Source organism: Pan troglodytes, chromosome 2, assembly GCF_028858775.2.
Source record: "Pan troglodytes isolate AG18354 chromosome 2, NHGRI_mPanTro3-v2.0_pri, whole genome shotgun sequence".
NCBI classification, from domain to species: Eukaryota; Metazoa; Chordata; class Mammalia; order Primates; family Hominidae; genus Pan; species Pan troglodytes.
In genome coordinates, this window is record NC_086015.1 from 144,523,208 (window position 1) to 144,538,507 (window position 15,300).

Sequence of the window (15,300 nt, forward strand, 5' to 3'; positions counted from 1 at the left end):
GATGAACTAAAACAAGGATGAGGCAGAAGCAACTTTCCGTAAGACATGTCCACCAGTGTGCCATGTCAGTTTACCGTAACCATGGCTACACCCGGGAGTTCCCGCCTCTTTCCATGGCAATGACCCAATGACGCAGAAGTTACTCCCCTTTTCCTAGAAAATTCTGCATAAACCAACCCTTAATCTGCATGCAATTAAAAATAGGTATAAATATGACCATAGAACTGCCCTGAGCAGCTACTCTCTGCCTATGGGGTAGTCCTGCTCTGCAGGATCAGTCATGGAGCTGTAACACTGCCACTTCAATCAAGCTGTTTTTGGCTACCCTGCCACCAGCTAGCCCTTGAATTCTTTCCTGGGCAAAGCCAAGGAAAAAGCCACATTTTGTGGCTCTCCTGTCCTGCATCACAACGGCTCCTAGGGAGCTACAACCACTGGTAACTGAGTGTCTTCTGACAGACAGTTTCATGAAGTACAGGCTTCCCAGAGGTACCTGTCCCTTCTCCCATGTTGCTCCATGTTACCACATTTCCTACCTGGGTAGACCTGTGGAGATCCCTGAGATCCTTTTAGGGAATCTGCAAGGTCAAAACTGTTTTCACAATAATACTAAGTTTTATTTGCATTTTTCACTGTAGTGACATTTACGTTTAAAATCGTAGGTAAAACTGCTGGAACCTTGGTGTGATTCAAGGCAGTGGCACCAAACTATATTGGCAGTTACTGTATTTTTCACCAGTATACTTGTAGGGGAAGGGGATGGGAAAGCCAGTTCCACTTAATGTCCTTAATGAAGCTGTAAAGAGTATTCATTTTATTCCATTTTGAGCCTTGATTACATGACATTTAAATATTTTGTGTGACAAATAGGAAGTGCGCATAAAGCAAGTCTGCTGCACACCAAGGTATTATGTCCTGAGGAAAAGCAGTTCTGTGCTTGAGTTCGTAGCTGAACTAGACCTTTTTTTCTGGAAAACACCTCTTTTATTTTCATTGTATCTTTGCAAACTTTTATTTATTTATTTATTTATTTTACTTTAAGTTCCAGGATACATGTACAGAATGTGCAGGTTTGTTACATGGGTATACATGTGCCATAGTGGTTTGCTGCACCTATCAACCCGTCATCTAGGTTTTAAGCCCCGCATACATTAGGTATTTGTCCTAATGCTCTCCCTCCCCTTGTCCCCACCGCCGACAGGCTCCAGTGTGTGTTGTTCCCTTCCCTGTGTCCATGTGTTTTCATCGTTCAACTCCCACTTATGAATGAGAACATGCAGTGTTTGGTTTTCTGTTCCTGTGTTAGTTTGCTGAGAATGATGGCTTCCAGCTTCATCCATGTCCCTGCAAAGGACATGATCTCATTCTTTTTGATGGCTAGATAGTATTCCATGGTGTATATATGCCACATTTTCTTTATTCAGTCTATCATTGATGGCCATTTGGGTTGGTTCCAAGTATTTGCTATTGTGAATAGTGCTGCAATAAACATACGTGGAAAACACCTCTTTTGATAACTGATAGTATGATTGGGACCTGGGTATTTAATAGACATTTTCTAAAAAAAACAAAGTAAGCTAATCACTTCAAAGGAAACAACTGACATTATTTGATGCCAATGAGAAAATTTGAGTTTTCAAGAAAAAGGTTAGAATTTTGAAAAACTTATCCAGGCTGGACACGGTGGCTCACGCCTGTAATCCCAGCACTTTGGGAGCCAAGGAGGACAGATCCCTTGAGGCCAGGAGTTCGAGACCAGCCTGGGCAACGTGGCAAAACCGTGTCTCTACAAAAAAATTAGCGGAGCGTGGTGGTGTGTGCCTATGGTCACAGCTGAGGCTGAGGCAGAAGGATCACTTGAGCCTGGCAGGTCAAGGCTGCAGTGAGCCACGTTTGTGCCACTGAACTTCAGCCTGGGTGACAGAGTGAGACCCTATCTCAAAAAAGAAAGAGAAAGGAAACATATCTGCCACCACAAGCTTAACAACATCCCAATACTTAAAAAGTTTTTCTGATGAGCTTGGTGATGATATTAATAAACGTAATTTTAAAAAATATTGAATAATGAAATGTGCCAACATTTCGAAGATCTGCATAACTCCATGCAGGAAAAAAAAAAAAAACTTCATTTTTTTTTTTTTTTTTTTGAGATGGAGTCTTGCTCTGTCACCCAGGCTGGAGTGCAGTTGCATGATCTCAGCTCACTGCAACCTCTGCTTCCCGGGTTCAAGGAATTCCCAGGCCTCACGCTCTTGAGTAGCTGGGATTACAGGCGCCCACCACCACACCTGGCTAATTTTTTGTATTATTAGTAGAGACAGGGTTTCACCGTGTTGGCCAGGCTGGTCTCGAACTCCTGACCTCGTGATCCACCACCTCAGCCTCCCAAAGTGCTGGGATTACAGGCGTGAGCCACTGCGCCCGGCCTAAGCTCCACCTCTTAAAGTGAGGAGTATCAAAGAATATGTGGACATATTTTAATAACACTACACTTAATGAACCAGTATTTTATTCATGATGGTACAAAACCATGATGGATGGGTAAGAAAAAAAATCTATTCCAATTGCAAGACAGTCCAATGGATTTTTAATGCAATAATAACTCAAGAAGTTAATGGATGTAGTTCTAGATTCCACTTTGCTTTTAAACATTAACAAGCTATATATTTGTTGAGTTTTGGTATAGTATCCAAGAATAATATTCACAATTGCCTGAAAAGCTGTTAAAATAATCTCCCCATTTCCAACTACCTATCTCTGGTAGGCCAGATTTTCTGCATATACTTTAACTAAAGCATCAGAATAGGAACGTGGAAGCTGAGAACCCAGCTGTCATTTATTAAGCCAGACAATTAAAGAGATTTGCCAAAGAAAAATTTGATATATTGGGCCTGAATGTGCATTGTTTGGCTCTAAAAAAATTTATGCACATTTCACAGCTTCCTGAGTCTGTCTCTGCAGCATAGTTGTGACTTTTTCTTTTTCAACAGATGGGGTCTTGCTCTGTCACCCAGGTGGTGGGGCAGTGGCACAATCATAGCTCACTACAGCCTTGAACTCCTGGGCTCAAGCAATCCTCTTGCCCCAGCCTGCTGAGTAGGTAGGATTACAGGTGCATGCCACCATGCCTGGTTAATTCTTTCTATTTTTGAGAGATGAGATCTCACTACGTTGCCCACATTGTTCTCAAACTCTGGTCCCAAGTTGCTGGAATTACAGGCTTAAACCACCACACCTGTTTTGTAACCTGAGAGCCTCCAGACCTCTAGCCACATGTGCGATCTCAATGGATTCTGGCGTAGTCTCTCTCTCCCCTAGGGTCAGGCAAGATATCATCATTTGTCATACATACATATACAGCGTCTATCAGATTCTCTCACAAAAAGCCCTCATGAATAGATATATACTGGGGTGGGTGCCGTACCCTGAATCCACTTTAGACCACTTTAGGAATTCATCTGAGCACCTTCTAAATGGAAGTCCACAAGAGGCATAAAGGTGGCCTCACTACACCATGGTTGAGTGAGTGGACCTGCTCCCAGTGTGATCACCGTATGTGGTTCCAGGGTCCCTCCCTCTCACCAAAGGGCCTTTGGGCTAGGAAAGCAAATTTCTCTTAATGTAACTCTTAGAAATTCATAAATCAAAGACAAGTTTCCTTCTCTTAATGTAACTCTTAGAAATCCATAAACCTGTTACCAGTTGAACATCCTAATCCCAAAATCTGAAACCCAAAATGCTCCAAAATTTGAAACTTTTTGAGTGCCCATATGATGCTCAAAGAAAATGCTTACTGGACATTTTGGATTTTGGATTTTCAGATTAAGGATGCTGAACTGGTAAGTATAATGCAAATATTCAGAAATCTGAAAAAGTCCAAAATACTCCTGGTCCCAAGCATTTTGGATAAGTGATACACAAGCTATAATAAAATTATTTTTATTTTTATTTCTTTATAAACAGGGTCTCACTCTGTCACCTAGGCTGGAATGCAGTGGTGTAATCAGAGCTCACTGTAGCCTCAACCTTCTAGGCTCAAGTGATCCTCCCGCCTCAGCCTTCTGAGTGTCTGGGCATACAGGAGAGTGCCACCACACCAAGCTCCTGTGATAATATTAGAGAATTAAATAATTCAGTTAACAAGATTAGTAGATACTTGAGCAAAATTTGGGCTTTGCCAACATGGAAGACAGGGCATGACTATTAGGTAGGCACAAAAAAATGCCTGCTACAATTCCCTGTATATATTTAAATTATTTCCGCAATAAAATGTATTGCCTACATGATTAAAGAAGGAAAGAAATAAAGGTAATGAATATGAGGGGAAAATGGAAATATAAAACTAAGAAGTGATGTCATATTTTGAGGTATTTGAGAAGACATGCTGGTAAAATAAACAGACTAATTTGCTAAAAGCCAATTCAATGATTGACCAATTCACCACATTTACTTGCTCCTTTTACTTATTTACAAGGTTTTTGGCAATTCATACTGGATGGTATTCTTTTAACAGTTTTTGAACATTTCTGCAAAATATTTGTTGGCCAGTATTCCTTTATATCCATATAACAGCATTTTAAGGAATATTCAATCTGTCTCAGCCCAGTTAGTTAGAAGACAAGGTATATGTAGAAGAAAAATATTCACAAGATAAATAAAAAATAAATCAGTAAGAAAAAGGCAACCCAATTGAAAAATGGAAAAAGAATGTTAACAGGCTGTATTAGTCTATTTTCACACTGCTGATAAAGACATACCCAAGACTGGACAATTTACAAAAGAAAAAGGCTTAATGGACTTATAGTTCCACATGGCTGGGGAGGCCTCACAATCATGGCTGAAGACAAGGAGGAGCAAGTCATGTCTTTCATGGATGGCAGCAGGCAAAGAGAGCTTGTGCGGGGAAACTCCTCTTGTAATACCATGAGATCTCATGAGACTTATTCACTATCAAAAGAACAGCACGAGAAAGACCTGCCCCCATGATTCTATTACCTCCCACAACACATGGGAATTCAAGATGAGATTTGGGTGGGGACAAAGAGCCAAACCATATCATTCCACCCCTGGCTCCTCTCAAATCTCATGTCTTTATATTTCAAAACCAATCATCACTTCTGAACAGTCCCCCAAAGTCTTAACCCATTTCAGCATTAACTCAAAAGTCCACAGTCCAAAATCTCATCTGAGACAAGGCAAGTCCCTTCTACCTATGAGCCTGTAAAATCAAAAGCAAGTTAGTTACTTCCTAGATACAGTGGGAGTATAGGCATTGGGTAAATACAGCTGTTCCAAATGGGAGAAATTGGCCAAAACAAAGGGGCTACAGGCCCCATGCAAGTCCGAAATCTAGCAGAGCGGTAAAATCTTAAAGTTCTAAAATGATCTCCTTTGACTCCATGTCTCACATCTGGGTCACGCTGATGCAAGAGGTGGGATCCCATGGTCTTGAACAGCTCCACCCCAGTGGCTTTGCAGGGTATAGCCTCCTTCCTGGCTGCTTTCACAGGCTGGCGTTGAGTATCTGCAGCTTTTCCAGGTGCACAGTGCAAGCTGTTGGTGGATCCATTATTCCGGGGTTTGGAAGATGGTGGTCTTCTTCTTACAGCTCCACTAGGCAGTGCTGCATTAGGGACTCTGTGTGGGGGCTCCTACCCCACACTTCCCTTCTGCACTGCCCTAGCACAGGTACTCCATGAGGGCCCTGCCCCTGCAGCAAACTTCTTCCTGGACATCTAGGTGTTTCCATACATCCTCTGAAATCTAGGCAGAGGTTCCCAAACTCCCAATTCTTGACTTCTGTGCACTTGCAGGCTCAACACCTTGTGGAAACTGCCAAGGCTTGGGGCTTGCACCCTCTGAAGCCACAGCCCAAGCTCTACATTGGCCCCTTTCAGCCACAGCTGGAGTGGCTGGGACACGGGGCACCAAGTCCCTAGGCTGCACACAGCACAGGGACCCTGGGTCCAGCCCATGAAACTACTTTTTCCTCCTAGGCCTCCAGACCTGTGATGGGAGGGCTGCCATGAAGACCTCTGACATGCCCTGGAGACATTTTCCCCATTTTCTTGCAGATTAACATTTGGCTCCTCGTTATCTAAATTTCTGAAGCTGGCTTCAACTTCTCCTCAGAAAATGGGATTTTCTTTTCTAACGCATTGTCAGGCTGCAAATTTTCCAAACTTTTGTGCACTGCTTCCCTTATAAAATTGAATGCCTTTAACGATGCCCAAGTCACCTCTTGAATGCTTTGCTGCTTAGAAATTTCTTCCACAAGACACTCTAAATCATCTCTCTCCATTTCAGAGTTCCACAAATCTCTAGGACAGGGGCAAAATGCTGCCAGTCTCTTTGCTAAAACATAAGAGTCACCTTTGCTTCAGTTCCCAACAAGTTCCTCATCTCCATCTGAGACCACCTCAGCCTGGATTTCATTGTCCATATCATTATCAGCATTTTGGTCAAAGCCATTCAAGAAGTCTCTAGGAGGTTCCAAACTTTCCTACATTTTCCTATCTTCTTCCAAGCCCTCCAAACTGTTCCAATCTCTGTATATTACCCAGTTCCAAAGTCACTTCCACATTTTCAGGTATCTTTTCAGCAATGCCCCCACTCTACTGGTACCAATTTAATGTATTAGTTCGTTTTCACACTGCTGATAAAGACATAGCCGAGACTGGGCAATTTACAAAAGAAAGAGGTTTAGTGGACTTACAGTCCCACATGGCTGGGGAGGCCTCACAATCATGGCTAAAGGCAAGGAGGAACAAGTAACATCTTACATGAATGGCAGCAGGCAAAGAGAGAGCTTGTGCAGGGAAACTCCCCTTATAATATCATCAGATCTCATGAGACTTTTTTCACTATCATGAGAACAGCATAGAAAGACCTGCCCCCATAATTCTATTACCTCCCACCAGGTCTTTTCCACAGCACATGGGAATTCAAGATGAGATTTGGGTAGGGACACAGCCAAACCATATCACAGGTAATTACATAGTCAGAAACACAATTGGACAACCAACATATGACAGCATTTTCAACATTACTAGTATTCAAAAAAATACTAAATAAAGTAGCAGTAAGTTGTTTATTTTCACAAAGCATATTATCAGATAGTTAAAGAGTAATAGGGTTATTGAAGGTATTTCTGAGATCAAGTCTTTTTGTTGAGTTTAATGTTGATGTGCATGTAAATTGGTACAGCATTTGTGGTAGGCAATTTGGCCCCCTTATCAACATTAAAATGCTTGTGTACACTTTGAGGTAGTAGGGAGCTGGGGAAGAGTGGGAGGGGCTAGGGGAGTGGACACAATGGGAGGTACTAAAGGACTGGAATGTAAAGGGGGGGGATGTGTGGGGCCAGGAGGGATTTGGAAGAACTAGGATTGATTGGAGGAGGGGGAGAGGAGATAAAAGGCACTTAGAGGGACTGGTGGAAAAAAAACAAATAAGAGAGATTGGAAACAACTGAAGAAACTTAGAGGGACAGGAAGAGAAGGGGTGGGACTGGCAGGGACTACACATGTAAAATGGAAACAACTGGCGTTCAGCAAATTGACCTACAGCCACTGGCAAATGGGACCTGTTCACATTGACCAGGGTCCCTCAGGAGAATGAGATTTGTTAGCAAACAGGAAACATTGATTTTCAGAGCGGTACTAACTGTGCTTTGCAGAGTTCTTTTACTTCCTGTTATCTTGACTCTATTATTACCTTGTATTTTGCTTCTACAAAGCAGCCTGAGCTCTTTGAAGTCTCCTTAGTCTGAAGCCTCTGATGGCCAATGGTCTGCATCTTTCCCATGTGCTCCTGAGGTACAAAATGGACATTTCAGCTGCTTTTAATAGAAACTCACTGTGTCACTCATAAAACTCAGGAAGCTGTCCCAAATCCTGGGAGGACATGAAAAGAGGCTCACTCTGTAGTCAAGTGCAGGTATGCCTAAGGTGTGCAGGTCCCAAGACTCTCCCATTTCTCTCTTAGTTTGGAGTGGGCATTCTTTTAAGAAGTGGAGGACCCTGTGGTCACTGGCTTCCTTAGTGGTGAATCATAGGGCAATCAGAGAGCAGGAATCTGCAAAGGGGTGCTGTCATGTGCTGAATTGTATCTCCTCAACATTTATAGATTGAAGCCCTAGCCTCCAGTATCTCAGGATGTGACAGTATTTGGAGGTGGGGCTTTTAAAGAGGTGGTTAAGTTAAAATGAAGCCATTAGAGTGGTCCTTAATCCAATATGACTGGTCTCCTTATAAGAAGAAACTTGTACACAGAAGAGATACACTAGGGACATGGAGGCACAGAGAAAAGCCCATGTGAAGAGGCAGCAAAAGAGTGGCCATGTGCAATCCAAGAAGAGAGGCCTCAGAGGAAGCCAGCCCTGCCAACACTTTGATCTTGAACTTTCGGGTTCCAGACTGTGAGAAAATAAATTTTTATTGTTTAAGCCACCCAGTCTATGGTGTTTTGTTATGACAGCCCTACCACAGGCTTGAAAGCCTAAAGGCTTAGGGTCCTGGGAAAATAAAAGTTAATTCAAGTCCTCCAGTTAACTGTTATTAGGAACTATTTGAAAATACCTTCTTTAAATATAGAAGAGGCCCTTGCTACACTCCCATACACATTTTTACTTATTGTTTAGGAAGTGTGGAGCTTGCTGTTACACTGCCCTAAAAGTTCCTGGGTTGAGCCGGTTGCCAATAGTAAGTTGGTAAAGAAAAATAGGGATGTCTGGCCAATTAGGCTGGGTCTTTCAGTTATCATATCTTCTACCCCTGCTGAAGGATTAGTCTTGGGCTTTGTAGATTCAAAAAAAATTTCAGTTCAGGCCTAAGTAAGTAATTTACACACTAGTTCTAAGTAATTAATTGGAATTCACTGGTTAACAATGAGAACCATATTTTTCAAGAATACTTAACTATTCATGGTAGACTAGTCCTAAAAAATCTTTCCCATTAGGAAGAGCTAAGTGAAGACAAAAAAAAAAAAATTTACCTTGGAAGGATCCTTGTGACCCTTGTCCCACTGAAAGATCACTTCCTCAGGAATGCCTTCTCTCAGCTTCCTGGGGAGCATTAGATTGCCTCTGCTCTGAGATCCCAAGGAACCTTCTGTCAGAAACCTCAACCCAGTTTTTTAATTAGTTGAGTATAAGCCTGCATTTCCCATTAGACTGTGAGCTTCAAGAGGAAAGGGATTGTGTCTTACCTATCAAGTTATATTAATAGTATCTAGATTTTAAAAGGAGGCTGAGAACAGTGGCCCACGCCTGTAATCCCACCACTTTGGGAGGCCGAGATGGGCAGATCACTTGAGGTCAGGAGTTCAAGACCAGCCTGGCCAACATGGTGAAACCCCATCACTGCTAAAATATAAAAATTAGCTAGGCATGGTGGTGTGTGCCTGTAGTCCCAGCTACTCGAGAGGCTGAGGCAGGAGAATCACTTAAACCTGGGAGGCGAGGTTACAGTGAGCCAACATGGCACCACTGCACTCCAGCCTGGGCAGCAGAGTGAGACTCCATCTCAAAAAAATAACATAATAAAATAAAATAAATAAACAGGAGAATGAATGAATGAATGAAATTATGATAGTCCATGTCTATAGGACATGGCTTCCAAATGGACAGAAGATCAGTCAATCATCCATCCATCCATCCCACCAGTGCTGATGACACGGTGATAAATCCTTATTCCCTAGCTTTTCCAGACTCTTCAAGGACAATCACTCTTCTACAGGTAGTTATTTGTCCTGTACCCTTCTGTTTTGTCTGAATTAACAAATAGTCTTTTCCCTGATTGTATTCACAAAGAGGCCCCTTACTCTCACCACAAAACTATCTTCAAATCGCAACACAGCATGAAAAATTCCTGGGAGAGCCTTCTAGAAGAAACGTGTTCTCCATAAACTATGATGCCTGTGATCTATACTCCCTGATCTGGCCTCCAGGTGTTTAACCCATCTCAATTTTGGGTTTGCTCACCTCTGTCCACTGACTGCGCTTCCTACACATTCTGAATGGGCTGTTACACCCCCAACTCCAATTCTTCAGGTTAGAGATTTGAGTGGGGTCATGAAGATTGATGGATATCAGTTAAGCAAAGGACATTGCGTAAATATTGAGCCTGGGAAAGCCAGGGACTTGAGCTCAATTTTTAGAGGTCAAAAATCGTAAAGAAATCTGAAATTCAAGAAGGTGATTCCTAGGCAAGTGCAGACATCCAAGGGTTTCATGTTTCCTGTTAGGGCAGGACTGGAGGCCTCAGTATAGATGAGCCTGAGCCTAAAGATGTGGATGCTTATATGGTCTTGCTGAGCTGAGAGAAAGATAAAAAAGGGACACAACCTCAGACTAGTTAAAAGTTGAAGGGGTAGGTTCTTTGGGCTCTGGTATTCCAAAGAAACTAGCCAAACTTGGCAGATTCAAGTTTAAACATTGTCTTTTTCTTTGTATAATCCCTATCTACATTCCAGTTGATTTTTCAACATGCCCCCTGCATGTTGCTGAATTTTAAGCTTCATGAGGGCATGTTCACTGCTGTGTCCCAGCACCATCACCTAGAACAGTGGTAATCAACAAACATTTGCTGAATCGATCATCGACAGATGTATATATGGGTAGATGGATGTATGAACAAATCTGTTTCCATCCATTGTACAGTGCATACTCCTGGTCCCCATGATGATTTGTGATTCTCTCTGTGATAGGTCCCTTTGTCCAGCCATCTGCCTCTTGGTAGCTCTGAAGGCCCTTAGTCATTTGGCTCAAAATCCCTAGCTTTGGAGACTAGCTTCTTATTAACTAAGCCATTGCACCACTTGTTCTTGTAGCCTTAAATTAATTTGAGTTAATTCTTAACTGTTTCCCTTCTGTACATGTGTCATTTAGTGGTTTTCCTTTATCTGATTTTCCCCAATTCTTCCTGTGCATTTGTGGTTGTCCACAGAAGCCCTCTAGCCAAGGCCTCGGGCAGCCCTACCAAATGAATATGGGCACTTGGGTTTTCTAGGAGGCCTTTCCTGCTGCCCTGGGTCTCATCCAACTGGTATCCATCTAAACATTCCCACCCAGGGTTATTCATGCTAGAGGAAGAAGAATGCCCTTTCCAGAGCCAGTTCTTGGGGAAAAGAAGAACTGTTGATATAGCCAGAGCCCGAAAAGAAGATTACTCTGCAACAGCTAAAGGTTGGTGACATACTTTTTCTCCAACTTAGTGAAAGCTCTCTATGTTTGCTTTCCTTCTCATGAATTCCATTGGTGTATTTTCTCTAAATGACCCTTGGAACAAACAGATAGGAAAGATTTTAAATCAATAGAATAAGCTTCATGGAGACCAAGAGTTTATCTATTATTGATTCCCCAGCATCTAGCGTAGTGCCTAACATGTTGATGCTCAATAAATCATTGATGAAGAAAGAAAAGAAAGACAGGTGGAAAGGAGGGCAGAAGAGAAAGAAAAAGGGTTTGGAGAATAGGTATGAATGCAAAAAGTTTTAATGTATTATTCAGAAATCATGTGACGATAACAGTCTTGTTTTCAAAGTAATTGGGTATATTATCCCTGCTATCTGGAGTCAATAAAGCAATTGAAGCTACTTTGTAAAATGAAGAGTGTATTTATAAAGATAAAATAATAGCAGACAAGCAGAATAACAACAAAAAAGGTATTCTTTGAAACTTAGGTTTAAACAGTAGTGATCATATATTAAGATAAATTCAAAACTCTGTAACATTAACAGCCGTTTGTTCTGTGTCTATGCCAGTTTTCAAAAGCAAACTAAAACAGTGAAGAACTTTATTTTGGTGTACAAACAGATGTCTTATGGATAAATGCAAGCTGATCATGGTGGTGATAGAATTGACTGCAACTGGTCCATTTGATATTTAGAAAAGGTCAACTAATCAGGAATGATGCACTGAGGAAATTTACAAATATCTAACCTTCCTGCCATTTAGTAAAATTAACCACACAGTAATTTACCAAAGGCTCAAAAATATTTAATTGTGTGTCAAGGAAAAACATTTCAGTGCAGGGGGAATAAATTAAGAAAATTAGCATTTTTTTAGTATCAGTCTTTCATTTATTTGAGATCATACATTGACACACTTCAGGTCCAGCAAGCCAACTTTAAATGACATACACTGTTCATTGCAAAAGAACCCACCTAAAGTGGAGATAGAAGGGGAGTAATTAAACATAGTTTGTACAGAGTCAGTCTGTTAAGACTAAGGGATTCTTTCTTCAGCAACCCGGGTAGCAACACATATTAAAGTTCTCAAGGTTAGGAAAAGTCACTATATTTGTATACTTCCTTAATTTGGGGAAAATAAAATGTAACCTAGGAGAAAATATAAAAACATCTCCAAGGCAAATTCAGAAAAATCTTCCTTTTAACACCAGCTTTGCAAAGATTGCATTAGTGAAGCATAGAGTTTGGTGAGTTGAAGTGTTTGCTAGACTAATTGAGACTACCATGATTAACACAACTGTAAAAAAGACAAACCAACAAACAAACACTCTTGATAATTTAAGCAGACGATGGCTGGTGACTAGCAAAACAAATAAATATACATCTTAGCTGCTGTGGGTTGTTCCTAAAGTTATAATAAGATGATTAAGGTTTTACCTGTGCGATCAATTTTACTTGTGAAACTGACTAATGAAAGTGTTCAGAGAGTCCCAAACTTCAGCCAGTATAATTTTTGCTCCATCTTTTAACCACCTGTGCTGCCATTTAACATGTTTTTTCTTTAATTAAAAAAAAAGTAACAACATTTTTTAAACTTAGTGGATATTGCTATCTAAAATCATCTCGAAGAGGCATTCTTTGGAAAACATGTCAATACCAAAGTAATAACAATAATAATGATAAGTTAAGACTATTTCAAAGTAATTCTATGAGATATAGACATACTGGTAGAGAAGAAATCAGAATCCTTAGAGCTCATGGGAAAATGTTGAGGTAAATCATATGCTCAGATTACAGTTTGCTCTTTGCAGCTTTATTTAAGAAGCAAGTTAATGTTTACATGACATTGAACTTCAAAGTCCAGGCAATAAGGAGGAAAAGAGAATGAGAGAAAAACAGTTAATGTGCTTTGCCTCCTTGCTCCTCCCAACCCATGGAGAGGCATGGGGTTTGCAGGGGAGCAGGGTGGGGGACAGGAAACAGCCACTGGAGGGAACAAAAGCAGGGGGGTTAAGGTTTTATCTTATCAGAGTGCAATAATGTTTTATTAAATTGTAAAAATTTATTGTGCTAAGATACAAGTACTATGTTTCCTAACTCACATGACAATTATTCTTGTTAGAGTTTCAGTATCTTTAAATAATAATCCTCTTTTCTACAATCTTGGTGTGAAACTCTGTGCCTTAATTCTCTTTGAAGTGATCCAATCTCTGATCATGTTGTGTTTTTTACAATGATACTCTTGGTTTACAGGAACAAAGTGTTGTTTTTGGAACAAAGTAGGACTTTATTTATCTATAATACAGTGAAAAGATCCTTTGCATCATTATTCTTTTCAAGTACTTCCTTTCCAATTCCTCCCTCTTGACAGGGGTGGTGTCATTATTCCTGACTTTGCAGTTAGGCCAGGCTCATTTGTGGCACCAGTAGAACAAAGGGTGAGGCTTTGCCAGATGGACCCCTGGACAAGGAGGCATCCTTCTAGGCCTGCTTCGAAGGGGACCTCCATGCCCGAAGGGAAGTCATTTTACCTGCATTTTAAAATCTTGTGATGTAGTTTTTTTGAGGTGTTTGTATTTAGATACATTTAGAAATATTAAGTCCCATAAAAGGTCCCTATAAAGTCAGGCTCTATAGTTGACAGGCCTGTGTGTTCTTAAAAGGGTGTCTGAAAGAAAGGAAAAGAAGCTGAAGAGATGTTCTCTTCAAATGAAAAGGCAGGGTGAGATTTAAAAAGCTGACTGCCTCTTTCCTCAAGAAGGTGGGGCATAACTCCATACTCCTTAAGTGTGGGCCACACATAGACTTCCTTCCAAAGAGTACAGCGTGGAAAGGGGGAAAAAGAGAAATCTGACAAACACTATCTTAGCCAGGCGATCAAGGTCAATATCAACAGTGATGATGTTGATGGTCTGTACCTTGATATGATGTGACAGGAACAGCACCTTACCTCTGCGGTCTTCCTCCCCCAAACCCATGACCCCAGTCCAACCATGAGAAAAATGTCAGACTAAAATTGAAGAAAATTCTATAAATACTTGACCAGCACTTCTCAAAACTGTCTGGGTCATCAAGAAAACAAGGAAAATGTGAGAAACTGTCAAAGCCCAGAGGAGCCTAAGGAGACATGACAACCAGATGGAATGTGGTCACCTGGATGCTTCCTTAGAACAGAAAAAGGACACTAGTTAAAAACTAAGGAAACTGAATAAAGCTTGGACTTTAGTTAATGATACTATATCTGTATTGGCCTGTTAGTTGTAAGAAATGCACCACGCTAATGTAATACATGAATAATGGAGGAAACTGGGTAATGGGTATATGGGAATTCTTTGTACTATCTTGTCAACTTTTCTCAAAATCTAAAAACTACTGTAAAATAGAAAGTTTATTTTAAAAATATATAAAGCTAATTGCCAGGGAAACGACTGGTTGGAAAGCTACTGAGACTCTGTGTCTTCCAATCTTTCCTGAAAACCCTTGAGAAATTTTATAACCACATGCAGAACTAGGTTATGCCTCTGGTGGCTGCTGCACCAAGATTAACGGGGAAAGATTCTAGTTGTATAGTCTAATGCTTGAAGTTCAAGATGGGAAAGCCAGGAGAAAAGGTAAGGTAATTCATCATTTTACATAATATATTCATCATTCATTCGTTCGCACGCCGCTGCACAGAAACAGTGACACCCTCTCTTCCAGTTCACCTTCTCCCAGTCTCCTTCATGGACTTCTCTGTCTATCCATGCTTAAAGGTGGTGTTTTTCATACAATTTCATGTGCATAATACCCTACATTTTTCTGTCCTCAGCCTCATCTACCACTTACTTGCCAAGGACTCTCAGATCTAGAGATAGATCCACTTGTCTACAGCCATCCCCATTTGAATATCCCACATGCACAGCACATCTGCAATGGCACTTAGCACCTCCTCAAAACTTGTTGAAGCCACTACTCTTTTCTTAATCTCTCTTTCTGTGAATGATGTCACCACCCCCTCATTTACTCAAATCAGAAACTCAACCTGAACTTCTTGTCCATCCCAGAAAGCCCCTCAGCTACCAAACTGTGCACACTCTACCTCCTAAATGTTTCCTGGGTCTAGGCCCTTCC

General features: G+C 41.1%; 1 protein-coding gene across 1 annotated transcript in view; it reads left to right on the forward strand.

The window, feature by feature from the left end:
- Positions 1-10,914: 10,914 nt before the first annotated feature.
- Positions 10,915-15,300, forward strand: part of ZBTB38 (zinc finger and BTB domain containing 38) — a 124,965-nt gene continuing 120,579 nt past the window's right edge. Inside the window, exon 1 of the mRNA XM_001160326.6 lies at positions 10,915-11,185. The gene's annotated coding sequence lies outside the window, so the exon portion shown is untranslated. The remainder of the gene's footprint in view (positions 11,186-15,300) is intronic.